At 37.7% G+C, this 19,990-nt stretch overlaps 2 protein-coding genes across 7 annotated transcripts in view; both read right to left on the reverse strand.

Moving 5' to 3' along the window:
* LOC126937587 (acyl carrier protein, mitochondrial-like) overlaps positions 1–19,990 on the reverse strand; it is a 398,652-nt gene that overhangs the window by 207,180 nt on the left and 171,482 nt on the right. The window lies entirely within an intron of this gene.
* KDM4C (lysine demethylase 4C) overlaps positions 1–19,990 on the reverse strand; it is a 416,349-nt gene that overhangs the window by 104,846 nt on the left and 291,513 nt on the right. The gene's annotated exons all lie outside the window — the stretch shown is intronic.

Consider the following 19,990-nt stretch of genomic DNA (forward strand, 5'->3'; position numbering starts at 1 on the left):
TCAGATAGAAAGCAAGGCATCATAGGCTGGGTGCAGTGACTCACGCCTGTAATCCTAGCACTTTGGGAGGCTGAGACGATCACCTGAGGTCAGGAGTTCGAGACCAGCCTGGCCAATATGGTGAAACCCCGTCTCTACTAAAAACACAAAAATTAGCTGGGTGTGGTGGCATACGCCTGTAATCCCAGCTACTCAGAAGACTGAGGCAGGAACAATTGCTTGAACCTGGGAGAAGGAGGTTGCGGTGAGCCGAGACTGCACCATCGCACTCCAGTCTGGGCGACAAGAGCAAAACTCCATCTCAAAAGAAAGAAAAAAAACAGAAAGGGCATCATAAACATGTATGAAATAGAGGAAAAGGAGCCAGCAAAGCCAAAGAACACAAAGAGGAGCTGTCAGGAAAATCAGGGACAAAGTTTCAAGGCAGCCAGCGCGTTCTGAAATAATTAGCATGTGGCAGAGTTGAGATGTGAACCCAGGTTGTCTGACTCCAAGGCTTATAACCGTTATTATTACGTTCAAATGCTTTCATACTTTGCAGCAAATCGTACACCTGAAGATCCGTTGTCACCACCTTTAGTAAAATTCGGGTGATTAAATTGTATACATACAAGCTTTGAAATGCAGCCTGGAAAACTTCTAAGTGAGGGAAATAAGCAAATGTATGTCAAATGTCATGAGGCTAATGGGTTTACAGTGAGATCAAAGAAGGAAAAATACAACTATCCTTAAGAAAAAGTTGATTATTTTTATAAAACAGATTCACATATATGTGTCAGAGTATCAGACCAATATAGTATGCTATTTAAACACTACTAAATCTAACACAGTATGGTAAAATGCTGCATCCTTCCAAGTTATTTTCTCCATAGAAAAAAGTCAAAACTCGGCTGGGCACGGTGGCTCATGCCTGTAATCCCAGCACTTTGGAAGGCTGAGGCGGGTGGTCAGGAGATCGAGACCATCTGGATAACATGGAGAAACCCCGTCTCTGCTAAAAATACAAAAAAATTAGCCCGGTGTGGTGGTGGGTGCCTGTAGTCCCAGCTACTCCAGAGGCTGAGGTGGAGAATGGCGTGAACCCAAGAGGCAGAGCTTGCAGTGAGCTGAGATCGCGCCACTGCACTCCAGCCTGGGCAAAAGAGTGAGATTCTGTCTCAAAAAAAAAAAAAAAAAAAAGTCAAAAATCATTAATACGTTAACGGTGATCACTTCTTCTGTGGAGTGGCATGAAGCTAAAGACAACTTTCATTTTGGATTTTATACACTTTGGTTTTTAAAAATATTTTGAAGATAAACACATTACTTTTGTAACTAAAACAATAGGCCTTTGAAAATAAAATATAAAAATAAAGACCAAGAGTCTTATACGATCTATATATTTGAATTCTAACCTCAAATAAGCAAGTCACAGTTAACAGTGCAACTGAGCCTTATCTCCTTTGGAGATGCCCTGCATCTTGTATGTCTCAGGCTGATAACCTAAACTCTGAGCTTGGTCTGTCATTTAAGTGGAACGTCTCTCAGAGAAATAGAATGTGATTCAGGACAAACACATCTTGCTTGTTTGTTTGCTTTCCCCAGTGCAGGTGGGCTGTCACCTGCCACATGTACAGCAAGCTGAAGTTAAAAAAAACTGTTGTGCTTTATCTATGCAGAATGTACGTTGTGGTTATGTTATGCACCACGGCTGTGGGAAGTAGGGGTCCCCCATATCAGCCTGAGGCAAGAAGCACAAAAATGATACTACTGTCATACACAGGAAAAAGAGAGTCAATAGTTCATGGGCTATCACTAAGATAAATGGAGTTTTGAAATTAAATGGTGATTGCCCTGCTAAATTGAGAAGCCTGAAAATGCACATATATTAAGTGCTAGAACTGCCAGGAAAAGGAGTGATTTTGTGTTGCCGGTTCCTTCATTTTCTAATTATGAAAAAATAGGATTCTTAGAGAAATATATAAATTTCCTTGTTGTTTCCAAAAATACTTGGGTCACTGATTCCCTCTTGTTTGTAAGGTGACCTGCCAAATAAAGAGTTCTGTAATGTTCACATTATTATACAAAAAATATTTACGAATTGCTTTGAGAAACGTAAGAAGAGGATAATATCAAAAGATAATTATCTCTGGATGGCTTCTTCCTAGAGAAATTTTAAAGCAAATATCTGCAGCAGTACTCAGTTTATGCCTTTTACTGTGTATAATAAAACAAGTAACAACAACAATATAATCTCTGAATTCTTTACAAAAAACAACTCCAAGACATTATAGTATTTGGAGCAGTACTACAATGAAAAGTGCTTCACGACTCACAGATACTTCATTTTCCTCTGAGCTCTGAATAATTAAAAATTTTATGTTAATAAATACCACTATAAAAATTAAAATTTTGATTTTTAACAGATGTTTATTGTCATTTCTAAAATGATCTTAAAATAATTCCATCGTAGTTTCCTGACTTTTTAATGATTGCCATTCTAACTGGTGTGAGATGGTATCTCATTGTGGTTTTGATTTGCATTTCTCTGATGGCCAGTGATGATGAGCATTTTTTCATGTGTCTGTTGGCTGTATGAATGTCTTCTTTTGAGAAATGTCTGTTCATATCCTTTGCCCACTTTTTGATGGGGTTGTTTGTTTTTTTCTTGTAAATTTGTTTGAGTTCCTTGTAGGTTCTGGATATTAGCCCTTTGTCAGATGAGTAGATTGCAAAAATTTTCTCCCATTCTGTAGGTTGCCTGTTCACTCTGATGGTAGTTTCTTTTGCTGTGCAGAAGCTCTTTAGTTTAATGAGATCCCATTTGTCAATTTTGGCTTTTGCTGCCGTTGCTTTTGGTGTTTTAGACATGAAGTCTTTGCCCATGCCTATGTCCTGAATGGTACTACCTAGGTTTTCCTCTAGGATTTTTATGGTATTAGGTCTAACATTTAAGTCTCTAATCCATCTTGAATTAATTTTCGTATAAGGAGTAAGGAATTAAAAAGTCAGGAAACAACAGGTGCTGGAGAGGATGTGGAGAAATAGGAACACTTTTACACTGTTGGTGGGATTGTAAACTAGTTCAACCATTATGGAAAACAGTATGGCGATTCCTCAAGGATCTAGAACTAGATGTACCATATGACCCAGCCATCCCATTACTGGGTATATACCCAAAGGATTATAAATTATGCTGCTATAAAGACACATGCACACATATGTTTATTGCAGCACTATTCACAATAGCAAAGACTTGGAATCAACCCAAATGTCCATCAGTGACAGATTGGATTAAGAAAATGTGGCACATATACACCATGGAATACTATGCAGCCATAAAAAAGGATGAGTTTGAGTCCTTTGTAGGGACTTGGATGCAGCTGGAATCCATCATTCTTAGCAAACTATCACAAGAACAGAAAACCAAACACCACATGTTCTCACTCATAGGTGGGAACTGAACAATGAGATCACTCGGACTCAGGAAGGGGAACATCACACACCGGGGCCTATCATGGGGAGGGGGGAGGGGGGAGGGATTGCATTGGGAGTTATACCTGATGTAAATGACGAGTTGATGGGTGCAGCACAGCAACATGGCACAAGTATACATATGTAACAAACCTGCACGTTATGCACATGTACCCTACAACTTAAAGTATAATAATAATAAATAAATTAAAAAATAATAATAATAATAATAATTCCATCGTAGCTGAAAAATATACACTATTGCTATGTGGAAGAGTATATTTACTTAAATGACCTATGCTACATAAATATCCTGACATTAGGAAACAGAAATGCTTATTATATCTCTGTAAAGAAATACCCGAGAAAAAGGGCTTTATTCCAGCCCTTCTCTTGTGCCTTCCAAAACTACCAAAAGAACAAATGACATCCTTGAAAGTTCTGTAAAATCTTTATCTAAATCCTTTGCGGGGTGGAGAGAGGGATACCATACATCCTTCCGGAATGTAAATCCCATGAGAGGGATGACCTGTCCATCTTATGCCCCCGTCATCGAATGCAAGCCACTATGATCATCTCTGTATGTATTTATTAAATAAAAAACTGATAAATGAATGAAAGAAAAAAGTGCTCTTTATTCTATAATTTTTCTCAAAACCATTGAAATGATGACAAGCTGGAATCCCCAACTGATGTAATGAAGATGATTTTATTATATTTCAAATATATGCTTTGTGACAGAAATCTTTTTATGTGGATCTCAATTACAGTTTGTTTTTTTTTAAAGCTGTTACCCCTCCATTGTCCCCAAAGCAACAGGTGTCAAATATAGAACTGTGACATCATGAAAGCTAGGAAAAGACCTGTGGATCACAATTTTTTGTCTTTTGCTTTTTCAAACTACAGTCACTGACTTATTACATTTCACACTACTTAGAGTTTTTAGAATTAAATATGGGTCAACAATCACTAAACGCATCAACCAGTGACACTTATTAAAATAAATCATACCAAATGGCCAGCATATTATAAGCTACTGTGACACTACCATTGCTTTCATAAATAAAAAATGAGAATTAAACTTTCACAGTAAAATATTTCACTAGACTACATTGCAAATTTTGACATAGTCGATTCATCATTGTAAAAATCAGATGAGGCTCAGTCAGCTCTGGTCAGAAAGCTCATTAGTCTATTAAAATTATACCTTTGCCAGAACGTCATGATTCTTTTTGCTGAAATATGTCTGCTATTAAGTAAAAATATTTCATGACCATACTTTTTTGCTTTGTCCAAAGCAAATAAATGTTTAAAACTGATGATTTTCTAAATTCAATTATAAGCAACAGATGGCTCTAGGAAAAAAAATTTGAAAGTTTTAATTAACCTTAAACACTATTCCTGTAATGAAAAGTAGTCAATTTATTTGACTACTTTTTCCATTTATTTAAGTAAAACATTTTATTACTAAAGAAAGATGGAATATATTTTATACTCCCAACAGAAAAAAAAGTCCACAGTTTAAAATTTTGTTCTAAAGGAAGTTTCATTTCAGAACATTATTAGTAAAAAGAAGACTTCAAATTAAAACTAAAAGGGATTCCGAAATAAATTCATTTTCATAGGTTTGAGAAAAAATCTGTGTAGTTCTTAATGCAAATTCCCTTTCATAGGTGGCCACACATCTTGACAACAATATACCAGTGTTAGATTATGTTTTCATTGACTGTAGGACACATTTATCTTTCACTAGAACACTGGACTTCCTTCTGGTCTTGTGTTTGTTTTCAATTTATTTAAGTCCCTTTATTCTAAGAGAGAATATACATGAGACTTCAGAACTCGCATTGTCTCACTTGATTATTCTAAGAGAGAATATACATGAGACTTCCAGAACTTGCATTGTCTCACTTGATTATTATACTTCAAAAGGAGAATGGGTTGATAGATACTTTATCATCACTGGCCAAATGGACACCTAGAAGAAGACAGTTGTTCACTGTGCCCTGATAATAATAACTGAACATCACATACCTTCAGTTCCTATTAACCTAAGAGCACTCTGTTAAATAACTACATACCTAGGAGCAGTAAGATTCTAACCCCCTAGCATATCGCTCTTTTGAGCCACACCCAGATGGTCTACAAGGACCCCAAATTAAGAAAGTCCAATATGTACTTCCTCCCACTAAACCCTATGCCTCTCCCAGTATTGAGGAGCCTTGCACATGGCAGGACCAATCACCCAGCTGTTTATGCCAGGACCTTGGCTTTATTCTGTCATGCTCCTTAACAAGTCTGAGTATTCACCAAGCCTGACCACTTCTCTCCAACCTAGGTTCATGCTAAAATCACCTTTCACCTGATTATTGAAACTGACCTTGCTGCCACCATGGTGAGCCACCATATCCCACATATGCATCTTTTAAAATTTTTCTAGGAGCCCCATTTTAAAACTTTAAAGAAAAGGGCGAAATTGATTTTAGTAATATATTTTACTTTAATCTTATAAATCTAAAATATGTTGACAATATAAAAATATTCAGTGAGATATTTTACATCTTTTTTCATATTAAGTCTTTGAAATCTGCTGTGTATTTACACTTACAACGTATCTCAATTTGGATGCTAAATGTTTAAGGGTGGTTACATGTGAAAGGTAGGCTACCAAAACTATAGTTGTATTTAAAGTGCTTCAGTTTTTAAAAGTAGCTGCTTCAGATTTTACACATAGCAAATTTAAAGTTAAATACAATTTGAAATTCAGTTCTTCAGTAACACTGCCACATTCCAAGTGCAGGGTAGCTGTAAGCAGCCAGCGGTCACCACACAGACAGCACAGCTCCAAAAGACCGGAGGTTTCCTAGAACTTCTCAAGACTCAGAGCTCCCTCTTCGTGCTTCATGCTCCAGCTCTACTGAAATTTCAGTTCCTAGACCTTACAGTTCTCTCCACTGCCAGGCCACAGAGCATGCTGTTCATTCTTCTGAACCCTCCCTCCCAGCTAGCTCTCCAGGGCTCAGAGTAGGCATTATTAGGCACTGTTTCTTCCAGAAAGTTTTTCTACAGTCTTACACTGCCAACTCTCATGCCCAAATCTAATAAGGTCCTTCACTACATTCTGCATTTTTACAATAATAAAAGCTTCCACACTGCTGTACAACTGTCTGTCTAACTTTCAATAACTTCCATTACTCGGTCATATTGTTAACACCAGAAAGCAAGTAACTCTATCACCTAACTACAGAGTAAGTCCTCAATAAATAGTTATTGAATAAATGAATAAACAAATGAGAAACCACCAGGAATTCTGCTCCCTCCTTAAAAACATTCATCTGTTCTGATCCTGACAGACCAAACAAGAACTGACAGGAATTTATGCTGCAAGGAGCTGTTGGTCATTAGCCATCAGCAATGAATTCACCGCTTTGTTCTTATAGGGAAGTGATGGTCACAATCAAGCTAGTATCTTCCATAAATTGTTAGACATCAAAATGTTGAGACAGCAAAAATGTTCAGTTGCAAGCATTATTTCCAGTTAATTTAATTTGCTAAATCCACAACCGAAAGCAATTCAAATTTTTTTTGTCTACTTTGGTCCCCAAAACTAGCTCTTACATACACTGCCAAAATCTCATGTTTATGATATATTATTTTACTAAAGATATATGGTGAATTCCATTTTTTGCTAAGGTTATTTCATTTCCATAATTATTTATATCCATAAACATAAACAGAAACATTATCTCTAGTTTTAAGAAATTAAAGTGTATTTATACAAAAATTTAATTAAGAGTTTCACAAAGTTTGTGCCTCTTAGGTCTAGTTTTTCATAATTTTCATATATTCTGTTATTACTCCTAAAACAAGGGAAAAATTAGTTTATATTTCTAAATAGTTTCAGAAGTCAATTCCTTCTCAAAGTGGAAAAAAAGAAGTCAATAGCATTGTTTCCCCATATCAAAAACATCAATGGTCACTTCATGGAATTTCTGGGTTAAAAGGCAAAACTAAACACACAGATCTAATTTCACCCCTTCCACAAACTCCCTAAAAACAGTAAAGAGAATAATTATGTAAGTGTAAGTTCAAATGATGAAAAAAAAAGGGCTGGGCACGGTGGAACATGCCTATAATCCCAGCACTTTGGGAGGCCAAGGCAGGAGGATCACTTCAGCCCAGGAGTTTGAGAGCAGCCTAGACAACAAGGCAAGACCCTATCTCGACAAAAAATAAAAAATTAGCTGGAAATGGTGGTGCAAACCTGTACTTCCAGCTACTCATAAGGCTGAAGTGGGAGGATCACCTGAGCCCAGGAGGTAAAGGCTGCAGTGAGCCATGACTGCACCACTGCACTCCAGCCTGGGCTACAGGGCAAGGCCCTGTCTCACAAACAAACAAAAAGAAAGGAAAGAAAAATTTGGAAGCTAGAAAGTAAACAACTTCAGCAAAACTGGGAAAGCTGCATACTAAGAAGGCAAAATAAAAAAGCCAAAACCAGACCATTCATACTCCAGGACCTCCCAAAGATATTGGTGATACCAGGTGCGTCTGGAGGTGTTAAAATTAGGGTGGGGGTAAAGTACAGAGAACTGGCTGAAACCTGCTGAACAAGAGGTTAGGTTCCCAGATTCCTTCTTCAGTCTCTGAAACTAAGCAACTCTACTGCCACAAAATGGGGGAGGGGGTGAGGTGGGGAGACAACTGAAGGTTTATTCTCAGAGCCAGTAAAAGAGAGGGTCTCTGGAACACGAGGTATTGCTGAGGGTAGAGTCGATATAGGAAAAAAGGCAGACTTAGTGAACTTCTCCCTAAGGAGCACTGAGACCACCCGCTCTCCTGCCTCACTGGGCTCTAAGGTGTCCACAGCCAGGCTTTTACCCTCAATCTGGAGACTGGAAGTCTTCTCTAGAGATACCTGACCAGTATCTCCCCAATGTAACGCCCAGCCAGATCATAATCCTTCAGGTTAACTATCTGACTCAACCTAGAAGCACTGGGCTTCTACTCAATCCCATTATTAAAAATGGGCAAGCAACCAGGGATGATCAGACATCCAAGCACAGCCTCATGGAAGATAAACACCAAATCAGGTAGACAACAGGCAGTCAAAGACTGTAACAGGATAGAAGATTCTGGGACAGGTTTCTCAAAAGACATGAAATTGATATGCATCCTGGTGTACCTGAATACCTTGAGAGGAGATGGTATTCTATTCAGATAGCATGGCTCAACTGTGAACAAACTGTGTTTACAAAGCAATAATAACATAAACCCTCAACTACCTATCCAACCACTGTATGTAAAATACATGGAACACCACCGGAGGGAGGAGAAGGGCACATCTCTGTAGTGCAACTGACCAAAGCAAACTGAGCTAAACCTTCCCCTCTCCAAAACGAGGGGTCATAGGTCATGCTTGAGACTAAAAAACAAAGTAAATATAGGCATATTATTTAGCTCTTTAGAGGCAAATGACAATAAAGAGATGGATGGGAAGATGGATTGAGAGATACAGACAGACAAAGATAGTTGAATGTGGTTTCCTTTGAGGAAAGGGAAGTAAGGAGAGTAGGAGAAGAGGAACAGCTGTCTTTCACATGATAAGTTGTAGAAGGACTTGACAACTTAAACTATCTCTCAACAACCTAAAACAAATATGCATGCCCACACAACTGCTATATCAAAAGTCTACTCCTTTAAGAAATAAAATCCTGGCCAGGTGCAGTGGCTCACACCTGTAAACCCATCACTTTGGGAAGCCGAAGCGGGCAGATCACGAGGTCAGGAGACTATCCTGGCCAACATGGTGAAACCCTGTCTCTACTAAAAACACAAAAATTAGTCGGGTGTGGTGGTACGCACCTGTAGTCCCAGCTACTCAGGAGGCTGAGGCAGGAGAATCGCTTGAACCCAGAAGGCGGAGGTTGCAGTGAGCCGAGATCACGCCACCGCACTCCAGTCTGGCAACCAAGCAAGACTATGCCTCAAAAAAAAAAAAAAAAAAAAAAAAATCCTGCTAAAATGTCATCCCTGATTTAGAATTAGTATTTACTCACCAGCTACTATCCTAGGAGCTACTGGGTCAAGAGAAAGGGAAAAGAACAGTTAACAGTTTCAAATTAAATTCGTAGGAAGCAGTTAGAAATCAGTAAACCCAAATATGTAACAAGGTATACAGACCGTATGCAATAGCTGTCCTTCTCCTCTGTTCTCCACGTTCTTACCAGTAAGAAGGAAAAAATCCATGACAACGACATTAAAATAAGGAACAAGAGAAAGCAAAGGCCATGTGCCTAAAATGGTAGAAGACAGAACGATTCCCTTCCACCTGAAAAGTTGCAAGATATCATAAATAATAAATAAACAAAATCATTGCAAGGAATGTGAGAACACTGGAGTGAAGAAGAAAGGATACTGTATTATGAGGGGATTCCCTCTCTATTCCAGTGGTTTTCAAACTTGTTGGTATCAGGACTCTATATTCTTAGATGTTATTAAGGATCACAAATAACTTCGATTTATGTGGGCTTTATCTAACAATACTTTTCACATTAGAAATTAAAACTGAAAAATTTTTAAAATATTTATGAGTTCATTTAAAAATAACAAACCCATTACGTAATAAAGTATTTTTATGAAAATAACTGTATTTTCTAAAACAAAAAAAACCAGCTTGAAGAGTGGCACTGTTTTAAATTTTTGCCAATCTCTGCCTGGTTTAATAGAAAAGAGTCTGATTCTCATATCTGGTTCAGCATTTGATCTGTTGTAATATGTTGTTTGGTTTAAGTACATGAAGACTATGCGGTTTCACACACATAAATACTTGGAAAAGGAGATGTATTTTAATAACCTTTCCAGATAATCATGGATATTCTTCATGATACTTCAACAAAACTTAAATGGTAGTTCCTAAAGGTAATTAACTTTTCATACTACGTACTATGGTAGCTTAAAATCCACTAGTCTATCAGGCATTTGGAACAGACAGTTTACCCAGGCATAATTTGGTAACATCATGCATTGGTCATTTAGAAAATACTCTCACGAGCTGGGCACGGCAGCTTAGTTCTGTAATCCCAGCTACTCAGGAGGTCAAGGCGGGAAGACTGCTTGAGCCCAGAAGAGCTCGAGACCAGCCTGGGCAACACAGTGAGACCTCATCTCTACCAAAAAAAAGTTTTAAATGAGGTGGGAGGATCGCTTAATCCCAGGGGATAGAGGCTGCAATGAGCCATGATGGCACCACTGCACTCCCACCCGAGTGACAGAGCAAGACCCTGCTCCAAACACAAACAAAAAATAGAAAATACTCTCACTGAGTTACACCAATCTTCCAAATGTTGGCATATTTCATGACAAAATATCAAAGTCTATATTAATTAATATCACCACTGATCTCATTTAAAAGGCCTGTAAGTACTGGGAAATTATCACACTGATGGATACAAGTATTCTAAAATTCCAATTTTCACGTAGAAAGCTCAAATTCTATCACAGGCAACAAATCTTGTCATTCACTTTTTAGAAAATGTCTGCCAAATACATAAAGTAATTATTGTTTGGCATTCATTATAGAAAAAAAAAAAGTTGCATGAAAAAGCTGGTAGTACAGCATGCAAATCAAACTATCACTAAAATGTTTTACCTTAAGGCCATGATGTATTATAGCAGGTAGTGGAAGTGCTTTCAAAGTGTATTTCCTATCGTATCACACAGAATGTAAACAAGGCACATGTTCAAGAATCAAAGACTTAATATAATTAACCATTTTAAATTTCAAGGACCTTCTTAAGTGAAACTGGCCTTTTTTTTTTTTTTTTTTTTTAATGCCAGGTGCATGGCATTGGAGAATACAATGGTTACTAATGCAATTTGATGCCCTGGTTTGATGTATGGTAAGTGCCAGCCATTTTCAACAGTGAGCTGTGGCAAGCTTGTACAAGCTCCTGAGAGTGACTGCTAGATCTTCGAGAATTTTGAGAGCTGGCTCACATCATATTGGTAGTTTGAAACTGGACATAGTGAGAGTATTTCAACCAATGAAATCTGCAAACACTACAAATGAGGGGCTTTTTTCTCCTTTTCTAGGAGAGCTTCACCAGCCGTTGCACTTGCATCATTAGCCTAAAATTAAATGCCTTAGGATGTCTGAAAAGGGCTTGGAAACAGAGTCTGCTGATCACACTTTGAGAACCACAGTTCTGTTCCAAATAGTGATTTGTCCCCCAAAGGCAAAATGGCTCAGCCAAGATACCATAGCAGAGACTGAACTCTTCTGACTGCTGGCCCCTGTGCTTTCAAAGAATCCCAATTCCTTCTGAGAGGCTGTCCAATTCATTTCCTCTACAAGAAGGGAGAAAAAGCCAGAAATGGATGAGAGGGTATCCTGGTAAATAGCAGTACTCATGGGTCACAGTCATTCCCTAGGCACCAAACTGCTTAAGACTCCCAGCTGCACCATGCGAGGAAATGGCATTTTTAGCAAAACTGTCCTGAACAAGATTGCTTTTCAACGTGCAATCTCCGTGCTCAACATGAAGCAAGAGCTGTATTTCTGAACTTCTGTTTTAGAGAATATCAACCTATTCATCGTATGGTTTTCAGCAATAACTGCAGGGGAAGTTGGTGGAATCTCAGATTTTTGCACAAGAGCCCTTCTATGCCCTGCTCCCTTGGAGATGACAGAACACTCCAGTTTAATGGGACTCCATTCAAAGAAAATTCCTGTAGTTTACAAACTGCCCAGAGGCTGTTTAAAATACAGTTATGTTCGTAACAGTGTTAGAAAAATAAAGGGGAAAAAAATCACTTAAGAGAATAATAGCTAATACTGCTAACGTTCTTTGAGTGCAAACTATATGTCAGACTGTTAACGTTTTCATTTCATCCTCACAACCACCATAGTTTACAGATGAGCTTCAGATGGTTAATCTGCATAGCCAAGGTTGCCCAAGTGGAGGATACAGGGCTCAGGCAGTCTTAACCCAGAGCCTGCACTCTCCATCTCAACCGAAGGGAGGCTTCTTATAATTACGTGATCTAAAGCGTGATACAGATGAATGCGGAGAAACTTTGATATTGAGATCAATAAATCCAGTCCATGGCTGGCTAAAACAGTCCTAGTATCTGTGTCTAACCAGGAGCTCATGTTAAAGACCTCACTTAATTGTGGGACCACACCTAAAATATACCACAGTGAAATTATAACTCCAAGTATGAAAATGTTCTCACTTTACACAAAAAGCTTTTTTTGTGGATTTTTAAAACATACCCTTCTGAGGAAATGAATAACCTAATTTACATTAAAATATGAAACAAAGAAAAGTAACCAAGTCCTGACCCCCTTCTTCTCAGAAAAACAAAGAATAATGAATTCTTTGTTATACAACAATGACCGTACCTTTCCAAAACTATAATCTCTCTGCTTTCAATCACTGTTGACCAAGCAAAACCCTACAGACTGTTTAGAGCTGTCTAACAGCTGCCTCAGTTTGGTATGTGTTTGTTGGTATTGACCCAGGCAGTACCAGAGTAAAAGGAGTGACCCTGTCTCGGAAACTCCAGCCTGGCTCACTCACTCAATTAAAAGATCCGTCAGTAATCACTACTCACACAGACAAGATCAGAAAAAACTGGACCATTCAGCAATGCAAGTAAGAAAATAAGAATATTTTTTCACAACACTCTTTAATCATGAATTATCTGAAGTTCTACTTATCTGTCTAATAATGTTTTTAAAATTAGTCCTTAGGAAAAAAATGACTTCAAAACTGAAAATTTAAAGGCTCCAATCAATTTCCTTTTGCCTCACAGTTTTTCTCTCAACAGATAAAGAAAAATCCATAGTAACAAGATAACATTTCATGCATTTACACATTTCCTCCTATAGACATCTACAGCCTTCAGAAAGTATATTATTTGTAGTCATGCCCATCTGACATTTTCCATTTTACTCAAAAGATTTTATGGTTTGGTATTACAGCAATATACAAATTTGACAGCTTGCAATAGGATCTAGTCCCTGTAGCAAATCATTCTGACAGTTAAGTACTATACAGCTACTAATGTACTATTTTTTTTGCACTACACTTATTTAAAAACCTTACAAAGTTGGAGACATGTGTATGTTGAAATCCTGAAGAACATTATCTTAATGATGTTATATAATTTTATACTGGCAGTATTAAATAGGACACCATATATCATACCACAACCATCTCATCTGTAGTATAGTATCTCTTACTCCTCCTTTAGAATAGTTCACTATTCAAAGCACATTTTGTGCACATTAACATTACTGATCACTGTTTAAGCAATAAGTTTTCTCATTATTGTCAATGTTTATTATTTTCTTAGAACTTCTCCGTCTTTAAAAATACCTGAGCCTGTGAATAAATTGGTACATGAGTTAATGTGGAACATAATGACTTTTTCTGATTGCCTTTACAACACCACTTCTTTTCTTTTAGCATGATGAAAGATAATCAATGTCTCTACATTTCCTAAAATGCATTAACAGAGGCCCTGTCAAATACAACCTTGATTCCTTTAGAAAGAAAGCCAAGTTGCTCATGAACATTGCTGTAACATTAACTAAATAGAACTCTGAGTGATCTCACAGCACAAGAGGCAGAGCCCATCTTTATCTCTTAATAATTCTATTTTTAGTATTCAGTACATCTGATAACATGAGTCAAGTTAGCAAGAGAACATGCACCTTCGTCTAAGAAACAGGAAGCGTGACTGTATTTTTCCCCCTTGATTCAACTCTTGAGATGGAATATCACAGTGAAACTACTCTATTTTCAGAATTGATGTACCTTTCAAAACTATAATCTTTGGCTTTCAGGTTCACTATTATTTGCCTTCAGGTACAAATTTTAAAGTGTACAGAGGCTTCTAAGCAGAATAGTATGGTCTCAGCCAGATACTGAAAGGCTTGTAGCTCAGTCATCATTGCAGTGTAAATTCCTTTTCAAAATAATGTTCTTCATTCAGAGAACACTTGTGCCTGTGCTTCGTGCACTTGTCAAATACAAATCAGAGGTCATCAAGTGCCCAGGTGCAAATTCTGCTATTCCAAAATTCATTTCTCCCTCTATTTGCTTGTAGAAATAGGATTTCAAATGTAAAAATCCTAGAAAGGAATAAAGATACAGAAACCAAAGGCACCATGCTACACCACTGTGAGGACAGATGCATTTGTGACCAATGAACGATGCCAAGTTTTTTGTTTTTGTTTGTTTTTTGAGAGGGACTCTCGCTCTGACGCCAGGATGGAATGCAGCGGCACGATATCGGTTCATTGCAACTTCCGCCACCCGGGTTCAAGCAATTCTCCTGCCTCAGGCTCCCGAGTAGCTGGGACTACAAGCAAGCACCACGCACACCTGGCTAATTTTTGTATTTTTAGTAGAGATGGGGTTTCACCATGTCGGCCAGGCTGGTCTCAATGCCAAGTTTTTTTATGCAATGACAGCAATCAAAACAGACATCCATTGCACTGAAAGATGTGATTTAATATTTAAATATTCATACAACAGCCTATTTGAAAACTTTATCTCCAAATAGAGTATTTAAAACTAATGGTTGCATTTAGGGTCTGCTACAACTTCCTAAGATTTCTTAAAGCCCACAAACCTGCTTTGCTAGCTTACTTACAAAAATACCACAGATCTTTAATTAATTTAAGCTGCAGGAAATGATCAATGTATACAATAAACATTCATGGTAAACATACAGCAACTACCAGAAATCCATACTATATTTTTATTCCTTTTGCTAGATTTTTTAAATGTCCTTCCCTTAAATTTTATAATGAAATCTAAGATTTTTACGGTGATCTGCTTCCAAACCCTACCGCCTTCTTCCTTCTGTGTGATCATACTACAAAAACATCATTTGTTATCTCTAAAGTCCCATCCTTAATTCTTCTTCCTGATCATTTTTAAATTGTAAAAACAAAATAGGCCATTCTGTCTTAATGTGTGTTTTATACATCTCGACGTTTCTTTGTTTTTGTCTGTGCACAATTTTGCTCTTCTTCCAGAGATTCAGTTATGACTATGGCCAATCAATCATACTAGTAAAGAAAACAAAAGACAGAAAGAAGAAAAGGAAAAAATTCTGAATAAATTCTAAATCTATACCACCTGGGGTTAATTCTTTTCTTTCAAGTCCTCCAAGTGCCTCAGGCACACCAATCACCTGTGACTTCACACAAATCCCTAGACGGGCTATCCCTGAAGCACACTTACATGGGAAGAAGGAAATGTCTTCAGCAGCCTCCTATTGTACTACGAAGTGCCAATCCTCGCATATTCTTTTGGTGAACAGAGAAGGTGCTGCAGGGCACAGGGAAGGGGTTTGCAGTAATAGGACTTGCCGTAAGGATTACTTTTCCCATACAGTGAAGTCATTCAGAAGCAAAGCGATTTATTCTAACGGGCAGGTAATAAAAATACTAAGTAATATAAAACCTGCATTAAATATCAGAAGAATCCTGAAGCTGACAGGGAAACTGGTTCTTCCTTTAGGATTGGTTCTTCCTTTAGGAAAACACACATTAAGACAGAATGGCCTATTTTGTTTTTACAATTTAAAAATGATCAGGAAGAAGAATTAAGGATGGGACTTTAGAGATAACAAATGATGTTTTTGTTGTTTGATCACACAGAAGGAAGAAGGTGGTAGGGTTTGGAAGCAGATCACCGTAAAAAGCTTAGATTTCATTGTAAAATTTAAGGGGAGGTCATTTAAGGATATGACAGTCCTTAGCCCATTCAGCTAACTTTTCATTTCTTAAGATTTGTTAACATTTTTATTTCTTCCCTGTAACAGGATGACTCTACTTAACAACCTGGTAGTTTTGGATAGCAACCTGTAGCATTTTTTTAGCTGGGCAGCAATTGCTTTAATTACTCCACACAAAAGTGAAATATTGTTAAAGAAAAGGAAAGAAAAAACAAATTTAATTGGATGGAGATCACTACAGCCAAACTTATTTTTCATTAAAATGTTTTAGGTTTTTAAAAGTTCATTATTAAAGTATTTAAAATTGGACACAGAAATACAAGAAAACAGAATGTCTTGAAGATAAGTCTAATGCCATCATTGTTGTCCATTTAATTGTATGATGAACAAAGGCCACACCCGTGACATTATCAAGCAAGGTGGTTGGATGAGCTAAGGATCTCCATGAAGCACACACCATTTTGGGATCAACAAATCCACAGAAGAGCACCAAAAGACTTGTTTTCCATTTGTCGTCATTTTTTAAAAACTGGCCATTATACATAAGAGGAAAAATCTGCTCAAGTAAACAAATCCTTTCCTGTATCCTCCACAAAATTCTCTTTGCACAAATAATTTAACAGAGGAGCTTTTCAAAAGTTGTAGGCTGAAACTCTGAATAAATAAAAGACTAACAACGTTACCAAAATATTCAAATATCTCTGCATAAATTCCAGTATTTCATATTCTAGAAAGACTGCTAATAATGAGCATTTTAAAAATAAACAGCCTTCATATATTGGAAGACATTTTAAACTTACGCTTACTCACCAGTCATTCTATTAGCCTCTTGCAGTTACTAGCTTTTACTACTGTTGTTTATTACTTATTCAGAAAAACTCTAACTTGCCCCAAGGGAAAGCAGCTCTTTTTATACAGCTAAATGAAAAACTAAACTAAAAAGCTGTCCTTTGGAATTCAACACTTCGAATGCATCACGAGCAGCACTTTCGATGCCCTACTGCCATCCCTTGGGCTAAAGCACCCCAGTGTACAACAATCTCTCGCTCGTGCTCTCTCTCTGTCTGCAGGTGTGGCCAGAGCCCTGGTGAGGCACTAGAGAAGGAAGTGGCAGTTTAAGAGCAACGTTAAGAAACTGGTGCAGCAGCACCACCTGGTGGGTACTGAAGAGATGCAGCCCTTGCTGCTGCTTCAGGGATGAACCACTTGTCCACTCGGTTTTCAATCCCCAGCTGACCAAAAGTTCCAAGATCAGAATTTTCAACCAACAAGACGAGTACTGCATGCATGTTTCATAGGCTCTCTGGAGTACTGCTGGGCTCTACAATTTAATCATATGTCCCCTGTGATGCAGATAAGTTAAGTAATGCCTTGCTTTAGAGCAGTATGCAGAGACGTGTGTGAATTCTCTACTGTTACATTTAAAGGAGAAACCGTTGAAAGGCACAGGCCATTTGTTATTGTCTGCTCACACTTCTCCAGCCACAGTCATTTTAAGCCGGAAGCACAAATAATGAATAATGATTTACTGCCTTTTATTCATTTCATAAATATTTACTCAGTGACTACTATGTGCCCATACACATATATCACAGAATTTTAATCTTAGGTGAAACTCTATTAGTATTCAATTTGGTTGTTCAATTTCTACAAGAACAGGTAATGTTAAATTGCTAAATCAGACTATATGATTAATAAGTACATAGTAGCTAATATTCACATGTTACCAGGCTTTATTGCTTTGCTGACGAAAAAGAAATTTCGATTTGAAAAAAGAAAAAAATTCCAGGATTGTTTTTCAAAACATTTAATAATTTCTGTTCTGTCAGTCTTGAATTCAGTTCTTCCAACCAAGATATTCTGTAAAAATGGCAAATATTGAAAATGTTCTCTTTCTGTCTATATCTTCGCTGTAGACCCATGGGTTCTTAAATGAGAGTGATTTTGCCTCCCAGGGGATGGCTGGCAATGCCTGTTTGGTGAAGGATGCTGGAATCCTATGATGCACATGACAGTCCTCCACAACAAAGAATTATCTGCTGTAAAATGTCAATAGTGCCAAGGCTGAGAGAACAAAAACTGTGTCTTATTCAAAAATGTACACTACATGGCAAGATAAGTGATAACTGTTTGGTGAAATAAATTGATTATGATATCTAAACAATTCTTATTATTTTCCAGTTGTATGAACAGGAAGGCAGAGTGGACAGTCGAGTTCAGAAAAGGAATGCCCACAGCTCCAGAAAAAATACTGAAACTGACACTAGCAGACACATATATATTTATGAAATAGGCAGAATAAAATAGCTTACCTGGACTTACTTTGGCCTGGATGAAATACCACACAAAACTACTCTGCTTTCCTGCCGGCCTTAAACTTGTTAGATTACCATTTAAACTTCAGAAGAATGCCTATGTCAGGAAAGTGTACCCTTAACAACATACAGGCAGAGAGCATCCTATTCCCTGGAAAGGTGTGCTTCATCCCCCACATAAGTAAACTGTATTATTCAAAGCCAGCCTCTCTGAGTCTGATCACCACGGAACGTCAGTGAAGACTGGGGCACAGACGACGGACTGCAGTGGACTCACAAGGATGATGATTCCTTCCTGAGGACTCTTGGTGAAAAGGAATCCAGACTTCTGGTCATTGCCCCTGTCATACAAACTGAGTAATTCTTCCCCCCAACTGAAGTTGCTCCTCGTATTATTATTCTACTAAAGATAACGACTAGAAGCATTTTGATGAGGATCATTCTAAGAAACTTTCCATAAAAATAAAATTATATGAAAAATAATCTGGTCTATAGGCTGCTATTTTCATCCAAAAATATTTCACAGATCTCAGTTTGTATCTGTAACCACAGCTCTATGTTATCATTTGAATAGACTTTAGGTGATCCGACATTCAGTTAAGACATGCTCTTCTAAAGGTACCGATCACTTAAGGATGGAAATGTTCCACGAGAAACCTGTGATATGCGCGATCAAGATGAAGCACAGCATTGTGAGGAAAGCGACAAGCTTCACCATTCTAGACATAACAGCCTGACTGTAGATGAAATAATCCTGCTGCCCTTCCCTGCTGTTCTCTCAAAAACCCTCTGGGACTGATGCGGGTAACGTTAAATCTTTAAGGAAGTATTTATGGACCAGAGAAGCCAAGACATAGGCCCGTGGAGGCAGCCTCAAGAGCAGTGACTACTCCCTGTGAGGGTACTGCACTGGTAACAATGCAGACACAAAGGGGATTTTAAAAGGTGGTGGTAGGATTTTGACAAGTATATATTACTTTTATAATCAGGAAAAAAAAAATTGAAATGTTAACATTTGTTAATATTTGTCACACTAAACATTAAATTATTTAACATGTGGTAGTTCAACTGTTTTTTGGATGTCATGTCTTACAGTCCTAATTCTTACAAACCTTTTGTTTGTTTTTTGGTGTCTTTTTTTTTTTTTTTTTTTTTTTTTTTTTTTTTTGGGTAATCTGGGTATGAGATTTTAAGCTTTCCTATGGAAGTCCAGGAGCTGAAGAATTATACTGCCTTCTTACTTCTTCTGACAGTCACTGTGACCTCTAGAGAGCAATTTAAATGCCCCACTCATTTCCATTTTAGAATACAAAACTTTCAACTACACATGCTGAGCATCCTAAGCCCGACACTCACATCAGCCCACAGCAATCTTCAGTTCCGTGAAAGGCCCACATATTTCCTAGTGAAGTGAAATTCTTGATGGAGGTATGATGGCAAATAACAGTGTTCACTTTCACTTC

Source organism: Macaca thibetana, chromosome 15 (genome assembly GCF_024542745.1).
Source record: "Macaca thibetana thibetana isolate TM-01 chromosome 15, ASM2454274v1, whole genome shotgun sequence".
NCBI classification, from domain to species: Eukaryota; Metazoa; Chordata; class Mammalia; order Primates; family Cercopithecidae; genus Macaca; species Macaca thibetana.